The sequence below is a fragment of the Callospermophilus lateralis genome, chromosome 4 (assembly GCF_048772815.1).
Source record: "Callospermophilus lateralis isolate mCalLat2 chromosome 4, mCalLat2.hap1, whole genome shotgun sequence".
NCBI classification, from domain to species: Eukaryota; Metazoa; Chordata; class Mammalia; order Rodentia; family Sciuridae; genus Callospermophilus; species Callospermophilus lateralis.
In genome coordinates this window covers 83,916,684-83,935,974 of record NC_135308.1, presented here as the reverse complement: position 1 = coordinate 83,935,974, position 19,291 = coordinate 83,916,684, and the positions used below count along the sequence as shown (strand labels likewise).

The following is a 19,291-nucleotide window of genomic DNA, read 5'->3' as shown; positions in this document are numbered from 1 at the left end:
ATCAGCATCACCATTGTTAACATCCTCACTGTTGGAGTTTAACTTCTCAGACCCATCTCTTCTACTTTCTGACCACAAAAGAGAAAGAAAATCCAAAGGAAATCATACTCAATGGCTTTTTTTGGGGGGTGGGTGGATACCAGGGATCGAACTCAGGGGGCACTCGACCACTGAGCCACATCCCCAGCTCTATTTTGTATTTTATTTAGAGAAGGGTCTCACTGAGTTGCTTAGCACCTCACTTTTGCTGAGGCTGGTTTTGACTTCAGGATCCTCCTTGTCAGCCTCCTGTCATGCTGGGATTACAGGCATGCACCACAGTGCCTGGCCCCCAATGGTTGTTTTTAATTAGAGACTTTTTTTTTCCCCCCCTCAGAGAATCTGTGGCCTCAGCATGATAGCATCTCTGACTGTGGGCTTCTGACTTCCTTTCAACTCATTGTTAGGAATACTTGACTCATACTAGAAGTTCAGACCTGCTGGAGGGGCCAGCTCTGCCTGTGGGGAAAATAAGAACCTTGATTAGGAGCTTCTGTCTTGATGCCAAGGACCATTACTGCTGATTCTGTATTAATTTTGTGTCCCCGTCTGGTCACTGGGTGTCTGTCTTGCTTGTACAATGAAATCCTCAACTGTACTGTAGATCCAGATATTGATTTCTTATGTTGACTCTGTCTTAGCCTTAGAAACCTGCCCAGAATTCCTTAAATCTCTTTGATTTCCTAAACTTTATTGGCCTCTTGCTTCTCCCTTTTCCCAGATTTCACCCGTGCTTGAGTCTTGGGTTTTTCATCTGCAGTCAGAGTTATAGGAACTATGGTATATGAAGAATTTGGTAGGGACTGGCACTAAGGAGAAAGAAAAGTATGGAGGAATTGTGGAGGAGAGAGGAAATGACATGTGAAGCATAAAAGTATAAAGGGACTGGTAGATATCTTTATTCACAAGGAATCTTGTCCTATTCTCACTGCTACATAACTAGTGTGGGAAATGGTTCCTGCATTTAGCTTGTCTGGTAAATACCTGTCGAATGTGTGTTTGGGGACACAGTGAATTGACTAATTTTACTAGAGATCACTTTAACTTGAGCTTTTAAAGACTGGGGTCATTGCAAACTCATTTTTTGCTGTAGCTTTGTATATATATATATTTTTTTCTGAATAAATGAATAAGTTTTGCGATTAGTGGAGTTGATGCTAGAGTGCTGAAATTGATAAAGTGAAATTTTGAGTGCTGAGGTGAGCATTGTCTTTCATGTGACAAGGAGAGAAGCAAAGGTCTGTACCTTCTCATTTATTGTCAAATGAGAGTTTTGTACTCAGTGTACTCCCATTTAAACTGAAGGATTCAGATTGTTATTTGATACTAAAAAAGAAGGGAAATTTTTTGCATATAAGATGCTCTTTTAAAAAAATTGTTCTAATTAGTTATACATGATGGTAGAATGCATTTTGACACATTGTACACAAATGGAGCACAGCCTCTCATTTTTCTGGCTGTACCTGGTGCAGAATCACAGACTGGTCGTATAATCATAATGTATATAGGGTCATAATGTCCATCTCATTCCACCATCCTTCCCACCCCATCACTCTCTCCCCTCCCCTCACTCCCCTCTGCCTAATCCAAAGTATCTCATTCCGCCTCCCATTATGGATCTGCTTATCAGAGAAAACATTTGGCCTCGTTTTTTTTTTTTTTTTTTGCGTTTGGCTTGTTTCTTTTAGCATGATATTCTCTTGTTTCTAAGAGTCTCCTTTTTGAGTTAAATTCAGCATCTAAATTGGTGGATATGTTTCTGAAACATTCTTTAAAACTTGCTTATGTTAGTCAACATGTTTATATCAGCAATATCAGAAGAATTTTTTAAATTCAAAAATCCCATAAATAAAAGCTATGAAGAAAGTGATAAAAGTCAACCACAGTTAATGCAATTAGTCACTGGAGTCAGAGTTTCTAGGTATCAGATTCATTTTTTTATGTACTCATACTTCTGGACTTCAGGTGGTCCATTTTAGACCATAATGATATACACTTTTCAAACACGAATACTTTAGGGAAGTGGAACTTGTCTAGAGTATGATCCATATAATCAAATTTGGTGATGGTAGGGAGTTATCTTGATAGATACAAGTAAAGAAATTTTTTCATTAGTTTTTATCTTCATCGAGTACATTATGGTATCAAATCATCTCAAACTGCAGTAAACATTGTTTCATATGAAAATATAACATTTTTTGTGCATGTGCATATATGTCTGTCATAGGACAGAGTGTATAGCCAGTTTTGCCAATTAGGGACTTTGTTTCTGCTAGCTTTGAACTGTAACTGGAGTTAGAATTAGGGCAGGACCATGACAAATGCACACAGAGCACTGGAGTGGCAGGTGTATCCTCTACAGGGTGGGAGATCATTGTTACTCTCAGCTCCCTGCTTTCTCTTTATCTTCATCCAAATACCCTGCAGGTTCAGAAAGAGCCTACTTCTCAAAGCAGTTGTCCTGCAGCAGGAAGAAATAGAGGAAAGTTATCTGAAATCTTAGACCTAGGGGACAAAAGACAGGAGGTTTGAGGTTTCCAAAAGGTAAATATCTTAAGGAAGATTACACTTTTCTTAGATGAATTACTATAGTCTACTAGATTTTGTTTACAAAAGAAACTAAGTGTTTTTTTTTTTTTTTTTAGCTCAAAACTAAGAAACTAACCCATATTGAAAAACAGAAAAGAAGAAAATAGTCATAATCTCAAGATATATAATCACTTAATAATTTTGTTTGATTTTGAAGACAAACAATATGCTGTATATTGTTTTGATGAGATTAATTTATCTTCTTTACTACTACCACTACCATCCTCATCATTATTGACATCATCAAATGTTTATTGAGTCCTTGCTATTAGCAAGGCACAATTCCAGGAAGTGTAAAGAAGATAAATAAGTGGAAGATGTGGTTTCTTCTTTTAAGAAGATTATTTTCTATTTAGGACTGAACATATGTCCTGGAAGAAATTATAGTAAATGATTTATTCATTCAACAAATGATTATTGAGCTCTGTTATGTGCCAGAAACTATGCTCAACATTTCAGAAATAACATTGAACAAGATGTAGTTTTTGCTCTTGAAGTTCCTGCCCAGGGGAAGTGATAGACGAGCAAATAAAAATTTCATTAAATTATAATGTGTGAATTGTCATTGAAATGCTACAAACAGTAAGTGCAGTAGGAAGATATTACATTAAAAATATATTGAAAAACATGTTGGATGTTGTTGGAACCCAGAACAAAAATACTCTTTTTAAGTACTCATTTCTTAAGTTGATCTTCAATGAGAGCCTAAGGCATAATCTTTTTTGTTGTTGTTGTGGTGGTGGTGGTGGTGGTGGTCTTGCTGGGAATTGAACCCACAGCCTTGTGCAGGCAATACAAGCAGTCTACCAACTGAGCTATATCTCCAGCCCCTAAGGTATAATTAATAGTCAAGTAATCAATACATTCTGTGAGCAATGAAAGTAATATTGTTCAGTTATATTAAATTCAGTTCTTCTAAGAGAGAACACTGTTATAGATCTTGAAAAATTTACATGGGCCTTAGGTTTTCTTTCTTTTTTTTTTATTAGTTGCTAAAAATGTTACAATGATCTTGACATATCATACATTTGATTCAAATGGGGCATGAATTCTTATTTTTCCATGTGTACAGATTGCAGGATCACATTGGTTATACAGCCACATTTATACATACAGCCATACTAGTGTCTGTTGTATTCTGCTGCCCTTCCTATCCCCCCTCCCCTCCCATCACCTCTCTCTACCCCATCTACTGTAACACATTTCTCTCTCTCTTTTTTTTTCTTCCTCCTCACACCATCTTATATGTAATTTTGTATAACAATGAGGGTCTCCTTCCATCTTCCGTGCAATTCCCCTTCTCTCTCTCCCATTCCCTCCCACCTCTCGTCCCTGTTTAATGGTAATGTTCTTAGGTTTTCTTTCTTGTGTACTTTATCTGAAATGCCTGGAAGTGTTTCAGATTTCAGAATTTTTAGACTTTGAAATATTTGTATAAACTTTACAGGTAAAGCATCCCAGTCTGAAAATCTGAATTCTAAAATGTACTCAAATCTGAAGCTGCTCTCATCCAAAATATCTATCAACTGTCTTAGTATATTTGCTTTTGTCAAGAGTTGAAACATAACAGTGCTATTGGAACTAATCTGCTCCTCATAAAATAATGTGTTTTGACATTTAAAAATAAGCTGAGCCTTTAGGAAATGGGGAATGAGGTTGTTAACATACTAAGATGCTTATTTTGTATTTGTAAGCGCATGAGGTGCTGATCTTTTGTGGTATGGAAGGAAGAGAAGAACATATCTTTTCTGGATTAGCAAGTGTCAAAGTTAGCATTCCATTATGAAAACTGGGAAAACTAGATTAGGTTTTTTTTTGGTGGGGAGTGGGTAAGGCAATGGATGTTCTCACTTCTACAAGGAGGAAATGTAAATGAAAGAGAAAAAGCATAGGTCATTTATTCCTTGGATATTTTTTTTCCCTGCCATAAAACTTGTTATAGAATTGTATATCTAGTGTTTTAACCCAAATGGGTATATATTTTTTTTACTTTTATCAGATGAAAGAAGTGAGAACTTACTTGTTTATTCCTTATTGGAGTTGTTCAGTTCCAGAGTGAAAAATACTAAGGGATGGGTGGAATTTCTCTCCCTGGAGATCTTTAAGAAAAGGTGTTCAGACACTTAACTAACTGAAATTGTTTGTATAGAGCTTTGCATGTCCTACTTAAAAAAAAAAAAAAGCAAGGTGTATGGAAACCCAGATTTAGAAAATGGATGTTATTGAGGATAATTCTTCCTTGTTTAATCCTATTCACTTTAATCTTCCCACTAGGTGGATTTATTTGATAAGAGACAATTACTTAACATTTCGTGACTTAGGAATATTTCCTACAGACTGTCTTAATTTATATTTTTGAAACATTTTGCAGTTTTCAAACACTTACATGTTGTTATATCATTTGATCCTTGCTGGTATTATGATAGCCTCCATTTTCCTGATAAGGAATTTGATGATTAGAAGAAATGAGACTTGACTGTAACAATAAGTTATTAGGTGGTGGGATTTGGAACAGTCCCTTTGATAAAAATTTTGTGCTTTGTTTAGTTTGTATGACACACTTTTTTTTTTTTTTTTTTTGTGGGAGGGTACTGGGGATTGAACTCTGGGGCACTTTTCCACTGAGCCACATCCCCAGCCTTATTTTGTATTTTATTTAGAGATAGGGTCTCTATCTCTAAATAAAATACAAGGTGCTTAGCACCTTGCTTTTGCTGACGCTGGCTTTGAACTCACAGTCCTTCTGCATCAGCCTCCCAAGGGGCTGGGATTACAGGCAAGCACTATTTTTGTTCTTAAATATAGCTATTTGTCCTTCTTAATATCAAAGTTACTGCAGATTCTGGAGAAATGGATGTTATCTGTATACTACTGATTTTTCTTCTTGTAAGCTGATTGACCTCTGGAGAGGAGGAAAATGTCTTGGGGGCTCCTCCTGAGTTCTTATTTCTTGCCACTTTCTTAGTAATACAGCTTTGGAAATGTTGACTGGGGGGTTCTTAGAGCAGTTCACAAAAATAATTTAACTTATAAAATTACTGCATTGGTGCTATTGGAACTAATCTGCTCCTCATAAAATAATGTGTTTTGACATTTAAAAATAAGCTGAGCCTTTAGGAAATGGGGAATGAGGTTGTTAACATACTAAGATTAAGTACTTTTGCATAACCACATTAACTATATACAATATCCACTTCAATCAGGCATTAACAAATTAGACTGCACACTTCAGAGAACCAAAATAAAATCAGTCCATTAGCTACTGAGTTCTTACTTTGGAGCCACTGCTTACACAGGTTAAGTTTTAAAGTTAATGGGGCCAAATATGCATAGCAAATAAAATCTCTAGGAAGAAAGAGGGTATGTTATTGAAGTTTACTAGGTTAGGCATTGTTTATTGAGATAAGTTTGCTTTGTAGTTCTCATTTGAGAAATTTCATTTTTTCCCCCTGAATTGCATTCGATTATGGAGAGTTTGAAAATGCCAGAAAAGGATGAAGAAGACTGTCCCCTGTTTACTCTTCTGTTGGAGGACTTTTCGGTTAAGAGGGGTCGGTTAAATCATTTTAGAAGGAGGAATTAGTGAGACAAACAGTAGCTGAGAGTAGGAAAATATGTTTTGGGGGATGATTTTAGGTGACTTTCACTAGACAGATCTTGAAGGACCATGACTTCCAGATAGGAGATGTATTGTTCATTAAGTAGGAGATTCCCAGAACTCTGGTAATGCAGGACTCTTGTTTTCCAGGAAGCTAAATTGAGTTGCTTAGATTTGTTAGTGGAGTAATTGGGCCTGGAACTCAGTAAGCTAATGTTGCTTCCGATTATGTGACCTCCTACGTTGCCATTATCGATTCCCAGAGAGGCAGCAAGGGAAAAGTTGGACCTTAGAAAAAGAGGATTGGTTAAAAGTGGAAGTTATTTGAAGTAGGAAGATCTGATGTACTTATTTTAATAATCCAGGCATGAGGTGATGGGGAGTGAGATAAGGAGGAGGGGGAGGCAATGCTAGGATGACAAGGAGAAAGGAAGCCTCATGAGAAACTTTGAAGGGTCAACTTATGGGGAAGATCAGATTCTATTTGGAATAAACTAGAACATCAAAAAGAAATGTTTTTTTTAGGCAGATAGCAGCCTGGGTCTGACATTCTACTTTTCACTTATACATGTGGTTGGGATAGACTAGAAGGAAAGCAAGCAGTAAAGGACCAATCCCTCCACCTGCTACTATTGAGGGCAGCTGAACTCCAGAGAGTCTCTGCACAGCTGCCGCTTCAAGAAAGAATTAATTATGTATTATATGTGTCACTAAATGAGACATCTGGTTAAGAGACTGGTGTAGACAGGTTCACCTCAAAAAGACCTTTACTGACCCTATTGTATAGCTCTGTGATGCTTCTTTTTCTCCAATAAAAAGTATTAGTTGAAGGTGAAACATCAGGTAAAACATATGTGTTACAGCAAATGGTGTCACCCTTGAGTCATTGCCACAGTGGCTTGGTGAGGCTTTATGGCATGACAGCATTTATTGCATGATGATAATTTAACTTAATAATGAAACCAGTTTCATTGGGCAATGTATTTGCCCTGGTCATTCATCATTTGTTGTTTTAAACTTCTATGTATGGGGGAAACCAAATATAAAAGCTGTGGATGTTTCTATCAGAGGTGGAGAACCTAAGCTATTCTCTTTATGGTCTATGACAATTCAAAAATTGGGGACAGTGATGTTACTTACCCTCTCTTTGTGTATTTGTAAAAATTTGAAGGAGGATAATGATAGCTTTGTATTTTGCTAGCTCACCTGATAGAAGTGATCTCTTTTTCTTTGGGTTATGGGATCTTTTTTGGGGGTGGGGTACATAGAGCTTTTCTAATGCAGAGGTAATACATGGTTTCCCATCAAAGCCCACTTTATAAATTAGTAGTTGCTGTTTGGAGCACTGTTGAGGATTTCCACACTTGAGGTTCAGCATTAAAGAGTGTAACAATCAGTATTGATGTTCTTTATGGCTCTGGGAATGGGGAGTGGCCGTGCAAATGCCAGGTATTTGATGACCTGACCTGATCTATTCTGTCCTTTTGTTTCTCAGATGAGAAACTGAAGTTTGTTGAATGATTAACTTAGCTTGTAATGAGCAGTGAGGTAGGTTTAAAGCTGCTCATTTAAAACCAGTTCTCTGAAACAGGAAGAGACCTCTATAAATAATGTTTGAAACAGTGGATAGTTGAGTGTTCAGTTGAGTCCACAAAAGAATTTTTAAAATATTTACTTATACTCTTCATTACTGCCCAGTGTACTTATATGTGTGGTTGTTGACCTTCCCCTATCCTAAATATTTCTACTTACAAATGGAGTATGACAACAGCATTTGTCATACTGTTGTAATTATCTGCCCCAATTTGAAAACAGCCTTTATCACTGAGTAGCCATATTCGAATTAGCAAGTGGTTAAAATCTCCATGTTTCAATTTTCTCACCTCTAAAGTAAGATGGTATTATTATTAACCTCCAAGAATTTGTTGTAAGAACTAAATTATTAAGCATGTAAAACACTTAAAAAAAAAGAGCCTCTCATTTAAGAGTCTACCACTTAAAAAGAGACAAATGAACCCTTTTGAATATGGGAACCCTTTTGAACAGCATTCTAAGCAGCAAATATCTGCTACCAACTTGTCAAATATTAGCTGTTGTTGTTCTGGTCAGTTTTACTCACTAGTCTATTTCTGGTTTGTCATATTATGCATGCACCTAGAACAGTGTCTGCACTCAATTGATTACTTTCAGGACTAGTTAAATGAGGAGGAAGCAGAAAATTTTATTTATTTATTTATTTTTATGTGGTGTTAAGGATCAAATCCGGTGCCTCACACATGCTAGGCAAGCACTCTACCACATCCCCAGCTCCATTGTCTTTTTTTTTTTTAAAACAATTTATTTATTTATTTTTTATGTGGTGCTGAGGATCGAACTCGGTACCTCGTGCATGCTAGGCGAGCACTGTACCACTGAGTCATAACTCCAGCCCCCCACACCATTTTTTTAATTATTTTTTCATCTTTCATACATTTGATTCATGTGAGTTATGCTTTTCCATTTTTACCCCAAATACAAATTGCATCTTTTTTTTTTTTTTAATGTTAACTTTTCCTTTTTTGTTACCGGTCCACATTAATGTGTTTTACCTAATGCTTGTGGACAAAATGATGCATGAACTGTGAATCTTTTAATTTTCCTTCAGGGGAGGTATTATTATTTTTATTTTACAAACATGGAAATTGAAGTTCAGAATAGTTAATAAGTACCTTTCTTAAAGTCACGAAGTAATCTACAGAGCTGAGATTTAATGGGGAAAACCAATCTTATTCCTTAGCTCATCCTGTTCCACTGGCATTAATGAAAATTTCACTGTCATGACATCTGTGTTCTGGTAGCAGTTTTGTACTTCAGGAACTTTCCATTCAGTGTATTTAGCACGTGTACTTCTGTGTGTTCTGTAGTTTTTAAGCTTTCTATAAATTTTAGCCATAGGCTGTAGTCTTATCCTTTATGCAATAACATTGTGTATCTACCAGTTGGAAGTTTTTCAGAGTCTTTGTTCATAAGTTTTTTAAACTGCTCAGGTTTCTTTCTTTGAGCATGATTTTCATCCTCAACTTTGTCTGCTGCCATATCAGAGTAACTTCTCTTGGTTACTGTTTTCTGTGTATCAGAGAACAGAAGAGGAAAAACTGATGAACTCCCATAAGGATACCAACATTACTTTTTAAAAGCTCATTAAAACATCTAAAGTGACCTCAAGGGACCTTTAAAGCCTTCTTTGAAAAGCTTTGTTTACTAGTAGCCTTCTATATTAGGGAAAGAGAGGGAGAGGTGGAGGGGGAGAAAACCAACAAGATGTACAGAGAAAGAGATAGATGAAAGGGAATTTATGTGGGGAATTAGTTCAAGAGATTATGAAGGCTGACCAGTCTCTATTTACAAATGGAGATCCAAAGTTCAGTCCAATCTAGAAACCTCAGGACCAGCGAAGCCAACAGTCAGTCTAAGGATAAAGGCCCAAGAACCCTGAGAGCTGCTGGTGCAAGGCCCACTGGCCAAGAGCAAGAGAACCTGGAGTTCCGACATCCATGGCAGGAGAAAATGGGTGTTGTGGCTCTGCAAGAGATAGCAAGAATTTGCTTTTCCTCCATCTTTTTGTTCCATGTGGGTTCCCAGATGATTGGATGGTGCCCACTCACAGGCAGGGTAGGATTTCCTCATCCAGTCCACTAACTCACATACCTTTCTCTTCTGGAAATACCCTCACAGACACACCCAGAAATAGTGCTTTACTAACTCTCTAGATAGTCCCTAGTACAGTACAATTTGACACCTAGAATTAATAATGATACCTTCTGTTCAAGAGACTTGGTGATGGAGTGGTCTCTACAGTCAGTCAGACCTGCCTCAACTGCTGCTTTTTCTCTATGAATTGAGACTTTGAACATGTTTCATTACCTCCTTAAACCTCAGAATCTTCACTTGTAAAAAGGGAATAATGTATACTCACAGGTTATTGTAAAGATCACATGAACTAAGATATATAATGTGTTTAGTATAGTACCTGTCATGTAAAGTGCTATCTGTAGTGTTAGCTATTGTCGATGGAAGGTTCTAGGCTTTGAAGAGTAATCCAGGGATATAGTCTGTGCTATAAGTAAGAGTGATCTGCAGAAGATGTGTCTTATATGGAGTAAGGGAAAATGATAAGACCAAAGTATAAGTCTCTTCAGATTTTAGTCCCAGATTTGTTAGAACTAGATCCATTACTGAGTGTTTAACTATGGAATACTTAATTTTGTATGACTCCATTTTCTAGTACTGTAACCAAGAACCTGAGGCTGGATACTTTATAAAATAAACAGGTTTATTTATCTCATAATTTTGGAAGCTGAAATTTCAATACTAGGCAGCACTTAAAGTCAGCCTCTGGAGAGGGCCTCAAGGTAGATGATATCACAATGATGATAGTACCTGCATAAGTGATCATTTGATGAGAGGGGAAACCTGAGATTCAGGGGACAGACTTATTCTTTTAGAACACCTCAATTTCTTGAGAACAACCAACTCATTCCTTGAACAACCAACTCATTTCATTAGAGCATTAATCCTCTAAGGGCGGTATACCCAGTGACCTAATTACTTTTCAATGAATTCCACCTTTTAAAGGTACACCACTTCTCAGAACCATCACACTAGGGATCAAATTTCCAATACATGAACTTCTGTGGGACACACTCAAACCATGACCAAATAGCTGACTTGATTCAGAAGTCCTTGGAATAAAGGTGTGTGCTCTACCTGGGTTCAGCAAAGTCCCACCGTCTGCCACTTTGCAGGTGTTGATGATATTATTGTTATTATTATTATGATTATGATTATTATTATTATTAGAAAGAAAGAAAGGAAGGAAGGAAAGAAAGAAAGTCTCTCTCTTTTTGGAGTTTGTATTCCAACTGTGAGACAAATATGTAAACAAATGACTGATACAACATGATAAATGCTTTAAGATACATACAAAATGCCCTTGAGCATCAGGTGAGTTGAAAGGAAGCCTCTGGAGAGCGCCTCATGGTAGATGATATCACAATGATGATATTACTTTGGGTATTTAACTGAACAAAGCTGAGTTTTAAACTTTTCTTATGGTATTTATCTGCAAGATTTACAACTTAGGTGAATAGGAGTTACAAGCAGAAACCTTGGTGATTATATAAACACTACTTGCTGAAATGCTCAGAAGGCCTTATTAAACATGAGAGTGGATGTGTTTCTGAATGACAATTTACATCCTCAGGAAGTATTGGCATTTGAGAATCAAGTCTAATATTGGCAAGCATAAAAATAATGCTAACTACCAGAGCAATGATTGGATGTTGACAATGAGAACATTTAATATTATGTACTAAACATTACCAGGAGCAATGTTGGGAAATATGTATTTATATACATATATATAAACATTTATATATGTAATATATATAATTTATATAAAGGATTAAAACATGAAATTTACTGTGTACATAATTATCCACATTTAATATTTACAACATTGGATGGAAGCAGTTATTTTCATTATTTTGCAGATGAGGAAGAAAAAATTTTCTTGAAGTAATATTAAGTAATAAGTGGTAGAGTCAAAATTGAACTTCAAACCTTTGTTCTTTTTGCCCTTTTATGCTGTATTAAATTTTCTCACTTAGCAGGCTTCATAATATAATAAATTATAAATGGCGTTTTCCAAACTTGAGGAATATAATTTACCATTTAACTCATCATAATGTGTTTTTGATGTTAGTAGCAATGAATAAAATACTTTGTAAGTTAAAAACAACCCTAAAGTCTAGCAATTTGCTAATAGTTTTAAACAGTCAGTACTTTTCAAACAAATTGCTGTTTTCACTGTACTAGCATTATTTAATAAAGAGATCTGCTATTACTTAAAAAATATAACATTTTAGGTAAGCTACTGAGAAAAATAATCGAGTTGAAACTTTGGTTAGTATTATTATTTAGTTAAAATATTTTTTCCTTATGGGAACATGCTGTTATATTTTAAATTGTTCTTTAAAAACATTTCTATTATAATACTTGAGGTACCATTTTTTTGTTGTATCATATTTCTTAGTTTTTTAAAAAATTTATTATGTGGAAAATTTTACATCTATAAAATAAACAGAACCAGGTGTGGTGGTGTACTCATGTAATCCCAGGAGCTCAGAAGGCTGAGGCAGGAAGATCATAAATTCAAAACCATCCTCATCAATTTAGTGAGGCCCTAAGCAACTTAGTGAGACCCTATCTCTAAATAAAAAATAAAACGGGCTGGAGATGTGGCTCAGTGGTTGAGCAGCTTGGGTTCAATTCTTAGTATGTATGTATGAATGAATAAGTAAGTAAGTAAATAAATAAATCAGAAAGAAACAATATAACAAATCTTTATGTAGCCATATCTAGCTTCAACAGATATTAATTCTTTTTTTTTTTTGAGAGAGAGAGAGAGAGAGAGGGAGACAGAGAGAGAGAATTTTTATTTATTTATTTTTTTAAGCTTTTGGCGGACACAACATCTTTGTTTGTATGTGGTGCTGAGGATTGAACCCGGGCCACACGCATGCAAGGCGAGCGCGCTACCGCTTGAGCCACATCCCCAGCCCCAGATGTTAATTCTTGACTAAATTTGTTCATCATATTTCCCCATTTTCTTTCCTTTCTTGTGAAGCCAAGCAAATCTCAGACATACTATTTCCTTATAATATATCAGTATGTTATTCTAAAAGATAAAAATACTTTTGTAAGACTTGATTTCATTGTTATACCCCAAACTAAAAGTTAATAATTCCTTAATATTATTGAACATTTAGTAAATGTTCAGTTTGCCAGTAGTTTCATAAAAGTCCTCTTTTCACATTTTGTTTGAATCAAGGTCCAGAAAATACTCTTTATAATTCACTAATATGTTTTTTTTTTCACTAATATGTTTTTTAATGACTCTTAACATATAAGTATTCCTCTTTAGTCATCTTTTCACATATTTACAGTTACAACTTAGAGGAGGAAAGATTCATTTTGGCCCCTGGTTTCAGGGGATTTCATTCCTGGTAGGTTGGCCTCGTGGAAGACACATACATCATGGTGGAAGAGTATTGAAGAGGAAAGCTTCTCAGCTCATGGCAGCTGGACAGATACAGTCCCCAAGGCCAGACCCCCAGGAGGCTGCATCCTTCAGGCATGCTCTATATGCCCACAGGGACCACCCTGTAGGCCATCCAAAGTATTAATCTATCAAATGAATTAATTCACTGATAATACTACAATTCTCAAGATCAAGTCATTTCCTGAAAGCCCCACCTCTGACCCTTGTGGCACTTGATGGCTGTGTTTTCAACATCTGAGCTTTGGGGGCATTCCACATCCAAACTGTAAAACCTTTATATTCTTGAGGTTTATTTATTGAAGAAACTGGTTTGGCCTGTGGAATTTCCTACAGCAAGGTCATGCTGATCACCTCTGTAGTAATTTAACATGTCCTTCCGTCTTGTGTTTTGTGTGTGTGTGTGTGTGTGTTAGAAAGATGTAGAGGTGTAACCAAATTCGGGTACATCTTCTTCCTTTTTCTTTCTTCCCTCTCCCTGCCCCTTTCTTCCTCTTCTTTCTTTTGTTTCATTCTTCGCTTCCCTTCTCCTTACTTCCTGTCACAGGATGGTATTTCTTCTTCACAGAGGAGACATACAATATGTAGTTGTTTTTCTTTGTTTGATTTTAGTTGTTAAGCCTTCATTCATTAGGACTGCAAACTTTGATATGTTGTTAATTTTATCTCTGGTTATTTTCTGAAATATTATCATGAAAACCTACTTTCTTTTAATGTTTGTTTACAAAATTGTGTGATTTGCAAAAAAGAAAATTGGGTGTCCTTGATTGTTTTGCAAATTCTGAGTTTCTTCTTCTTCCTCTTATTATTATTATTATGTATGGGTGGAATGCATTACAATTCTTATTACACATCTAGAGCACAATTTTTTATATCTCTGGTTGTATACAAAGTATATTCACAACAATTTGTGTCTTCATATATGTTCTTTGGATAAAAATGACCATCACATTCCATCATCATTTCTAACCCCTTGCCCCCTCCCTTTCCCTCCAACCCCTCTGCCCTATCTAGAGTTAAATTCTGAGTTTTCAATGGCAGGAGACATTGGAAAATTTTTGATATTTTATGAAAAATATTTGTAGAATGTAGAGGAATTTTTATGGGGCCAAATCCTAAACATGAGTGAAATTTGGAAATAATTGGTTTTGAAGGAATAAGAAACATTTTAAACAATAGCTTAAAAATTATGTGATGTGCTTTGAGAAATACTGTAAAGACAATGACATCATTAGTTATTTGGTTAATCCTTAGGAACAAGGATTAACTTACAAGTAAGTTAAGAACGTGAACTCTGGAGCCAAACTTCCTGTTTTTTTGTTTTGGTTTTTCACTTACCATTGCCACTTTGGACAAGTTATTTAATATCTGTGTGCCTTAATTTTCTTATCTGTTATTATTATTTATTTCTTTATATATGACAGGTATTAATGGAGGGTATTAATCAGGGTATTAATGGAGCCTGATTTCCAAGGTTGTTGGGATGGAGTGAATTCACACATCAGGTACCTGGGGCAGAATCCTGCATAGTAAGCTCTCTGTGTTTGTTGACAGGGAAGCGGGTACCTCTGATGTTTATTTTCATCCATGTTACAGAGCTTTGCCTTTGTTATACATATTATTGCCTCTGTTTCATATGTTTCTGCCTCCTTTAAATTTTTTTTAAAATATATATTTTTAGTGGACCTTTGTTTTATTTTTAGATGGACCTTTATTTTATTCAATTATTTATATGTGGTGCTGAGAATCAAACCCAGTGCCTCAGACATGCCAGGCAAACACTGTACCACTGAGCCACAACTCCAGTACTATTTTGTATTTTATTTAGAGACAGGGTCTCACTGAGTTGCTTAGCACCTCACCATTGCTGAAGTTGGCTTTGAACTCAAGATCCTCCTGCCTCAGCCTCCTGAGCCATTTTTCCAGCCTTCTTAATGTCACATTTTGTAACTCCACTGAATTAAAGTGTCTAGGCATTGTGTATCAGTAGCTTGTAATGTAATGAGAGAGAGACACCCAAACATCTAATGTCTCTCACTGATTCCTCTGTTATAGAACAAAATGACATTAACATTTATTTTTGTATATAGTAGTGTTTTCTGTTAAGCTGCAAACTTTTGGAGGGAAGAGACTTACTTTATACTATCATGTTTAGTACTTTCTTGATATTAGTTGAGGGACCTAAGCCCTTAAAATTTTAGTTCCATTAACTACACTTAATATGTCATTTTTCAGATTACCTAGTAATATACTATTCAAATTACAAGTAAGTGAATTTCCTAGAGCTATCAGTAAAGTACATTCCTTTACACATGAGGATTTAATTTATTTTTTAACTATTTAGAGTGATAATTTTTTCTTTTTTGGGGGGATGCTGGTGGTGTTGATAGTACTGGACATCAAACCCAGGGCCTCTTGCATATTAACCAAATACTCTATCATTCAGCTACCACCCCATCCTGGATGATAATTCTTTTCTTCTTCCAGGCATCAAGCCTTTCCCAGCATCTTAAAACAAAATATAGCTTTCTCATTACGTATGCGGTTTTCTGGGTTGTGATGTTTCTGAGTTGTGTACTCACGGAGACTGTTGACCTATGCTTGGTTGCATGGTTTCCTATCATATGTTCTCAGGATGCCTTCTGAAGTTTTTATTTTCATCTTAGGCTTTATTTTTTTCATGTGGTTATGACCTACTACTTTCTTTTTTCTCTCTGATAACACTAGTTTCTAAATTTCTCTCCTCCCTCCCCCCTCCCTCCTCCTTCTTCTCCCCTACTCTCTCTCCCTCCCTCTCTCCCTCCCCCCTCTCTTTGGGGTGCTTAACCATTGAGCCCATCCCCAGCATTTTTTATATTATATTTAGAGACAAGGTTTTGCAGAGTTGCTTAGCCTCACTAAGTTGCTGAGGTTGACTTTGAACTTGCAGTCCTCTTACCTCAGCCTTCTGAGTGGCTGGGACTATAGGTGTGTGCTACCACACCAGCCTGAACTTCGAGTTTGGTGTACTTAACTTTCTATGGATTGATTTGATTATTAACACATCAGAACTTTTATACATTAAAGAATATATAAACTATAAACTAAAATTGAGGGTATTTTCTGTGAGCACAGTGAAGATGTTTAACACATAGACTATGTGACACTTACCTGGCTATATCACTTTTAAATTTATTTTATGACATTGCTAAAGTTTTTATATATGTGTGACCTTTAGGCAGGTGAGATTTTATTAGCATCTACAGAAGAATGAAATACTCATCCTTATTATTTTCATACTGTCAACTGTAAAGAAATGTTATTCAGTTCCAGATCTCCCCACTCCAAAGTCCATTTTCATTGCTGCTAGACTTGAAAAAGAAGCTAGCACTGTTAATTATACATTTCTTTAAAATGTTATGGTATCAGTTTTGGTTTAAAACTCAGGTTCTTTGTCCTTGTGCTATTATTGACATTTTCTTCTATCCTAGCTTTAAAAAATTATCCTAATTATGGATTCTTTAAATACCCCATGGTCAACATGTACCTGATAACATTATAAATAACATAGGTGTATGCAGTATTTAATAACATACACATTTAAAAGGCTGTACAACTTAAATAACCTGGTTACTGTGTTTATTTGAAGTCTTGGATTTGAGAATACTTAAAGCTATGGATAAGAAGAGTGAATACATCTGTTTTTCTTACAGTTGTTAAGATGCAAAATAAAGCGCATGGCTTCAAATGCTACTTAAGCTCCTAGAATCTATTTGTTCAGTACTTCTCAGGGTTACTGCAAGAATTAAGTTAGATGCCATTACCATGTTATTATTTCATTTTCATGATTTTTTTTTCTTCTTGCCCTTTTCCATCAATATCATTTTGAATCTAGGGAAAAAAGTATAAATAAAGGAGAATGAAATATATATTATGCAAAAGTAATTGTTACTTTCATATTTTTCTCAAAATGAGTATTTTACTTTTATTGTTTATTTTGATGTGCAGGCCACCTACAATACGACCTTCATTGGATTGAAGTAGAAACATAAGAAGGGAAACATTTTCATTTTGAGGTGAGTCCATTTGTAGAAAAATTAGTATATATTTAAAGTAGTCTGTTGTTTCTTGGGAACCTTTTTATTTGCATGTGCTCAGGGAAATACTACAGTTATTCACAAAATACTGTTCACAGGAGTGCAGGTGAGAGCCTGGGGTGAGTTGGGAACTGCCTTTTCCATACTGGCCTTACTGCAGATATGCTTTGGTTGTCTTGGCCCTGATTCCTTGAAATCTTTGTTAGTGAGTCTGTTTTTAAAATGAGAATGAAAAGGCTGTTTGTTCTGCTTGCCTTCCAGGTTATGTATTATGAGAATAAATTGAAATCACCAATATGAAAGTATTTTATAAAGAAAACATAAGTTAGCTATATTAGTATTATGAACTTTCATAGTAAATTAAATAGAAATTAGCACTTATATGCAAAAAAATCTTTATAAACATGAGAATTTTGCAGGTTATTATAGTCTAGTTCCGTTGGGACAGGGCTGTCTTAGGTGTTGTTTCTTAATAAAGTGGTAAATACAAAGAAGAAGAAGAAGATGAGGAAGAGGGAGAAGCAGTAGCAGAAGAAAAAATCCAAATCAATTGTGTAATTTTGAAAGCATTGTTACTTTTAGAATTACACATTATTTACTAGAAAATATTTGAAGAGAATTTAATCTATGGATTTTTAAAAAATGAACTGTTAAAAACCTGCTTGCATAATTTTCAGTGCTTTTTCATTCCTAACTGTGGAAAAAAAAGACTGTTTCTGATTTTTCCCTTCTCTAGTGTTTGAGCCATTCATCTGGACACCTTAATGTATGTGGAATGAAGCTTAGTAAAACGGAAAGGATGCTGGGCATGGCAGTGCATGCCTATAATCCCAGTGATTTAGAAGGCTGAGTTGGGAGGATTTCAAGTCAGAACCTTGGCAATTTAGTAAGACCTTGTCACCAAGTAAGAAATAAAAAGGTCTGAGGATGTAGCTTAGTGGTAGAGTACTCCTGGGTTCAATTCCTAGTACAAACCAATCAACCTAAGAAACAAACAACATCAAAAACAAAAACAAAAGCAACAAACAAAACAAAAACAAAAACCATGAAATGGGTGTTGGGTATTTCTTCTATCTTCATTAATATTTTTGTTTATTTGGTTTTCTTTTGAACTCCCTTTGTTTTTGTTATCGTATTCGTCTTCTACCCACCCACTAAGCCAATCTGTTTAGGCTGAGGTTTTTTTCATGTATTCTCTTCTAAGGTGCCAGGATACTGTTTAGTGAAAGGGATTCACCCATTGGACCCTATTATCCAATATATAAAAACTGTAGGAGGATGGAATATAATGGGTTAGTGTATTTTTCTTCAGTATCTGTGTTTTGGGAGTAAATACTGGTTAGCTGCTAGTGAAATTATCATTATGTACTATGCTATTTGGTTATCTTCAATTCTATATGGAAGTTATTACTTTATAGCTAGATGGTTTGGTTATTTTTTTTCTAATATTGCAGCTGCTATTTCTGTTTTTTAATCTGGAAGAGAATGTTACATTTTTCTTATATAGTTTACTTAGTGTTATTCTTAGTTGGGGGTGGGGAGAGGTTGTGTTCAGACCTGTAACAGTGACTGACAATGTGTACTTTAATTTTTAGAACCAGATCAACTGTTTTCATTTTGTGGCCACTTGGACTTCTAAATTGTTGCTTGGCTGCTCATCTGATAACTTTTGTGTTTTTATATTGTTGCAAATTAGATACCTTTGTACCTTTAAGAAATGTTTTTTGGAAGTAATTTTTTTTTGACTTCCTCGAAAAGCAACTCATCAGCCCAGAAAGACAGTTCTATGGGACATTCACCATTATTTATTTTTATTTATTTATTTAGTTAAATTTAGGTAGTATAGGAAGTAGGAGAAATGTTTGATTTTATAGTATTCATCATCTAATA

General features: G+C 35.5%; 1 protein-coding gene across 3 annotated transcripts in view; it reads left to right on the top strand.

Moving 5' to 3' along the window:
• The window catches only part of Eps8 (EGFR pathway substrate 8, signaling adaptor), a 161,587-nt gene that overhangs the window by 32,239 nt on the left and 110,057 nt on the right, over positions 1-19,291 (top strand). For all 3 annotated transcript variants that reach the window (XM_076854152.1, XM_076854154.1, XM_076854151.1), the window contains exon 2: positions 17,313-17,380. The gene's annotated coding sequence lies outside the window, so the exon portion shown is untranslated. The remainder of the gene's footprint in view (positions 1-17,312; positions 17,381-19,291) is intronic.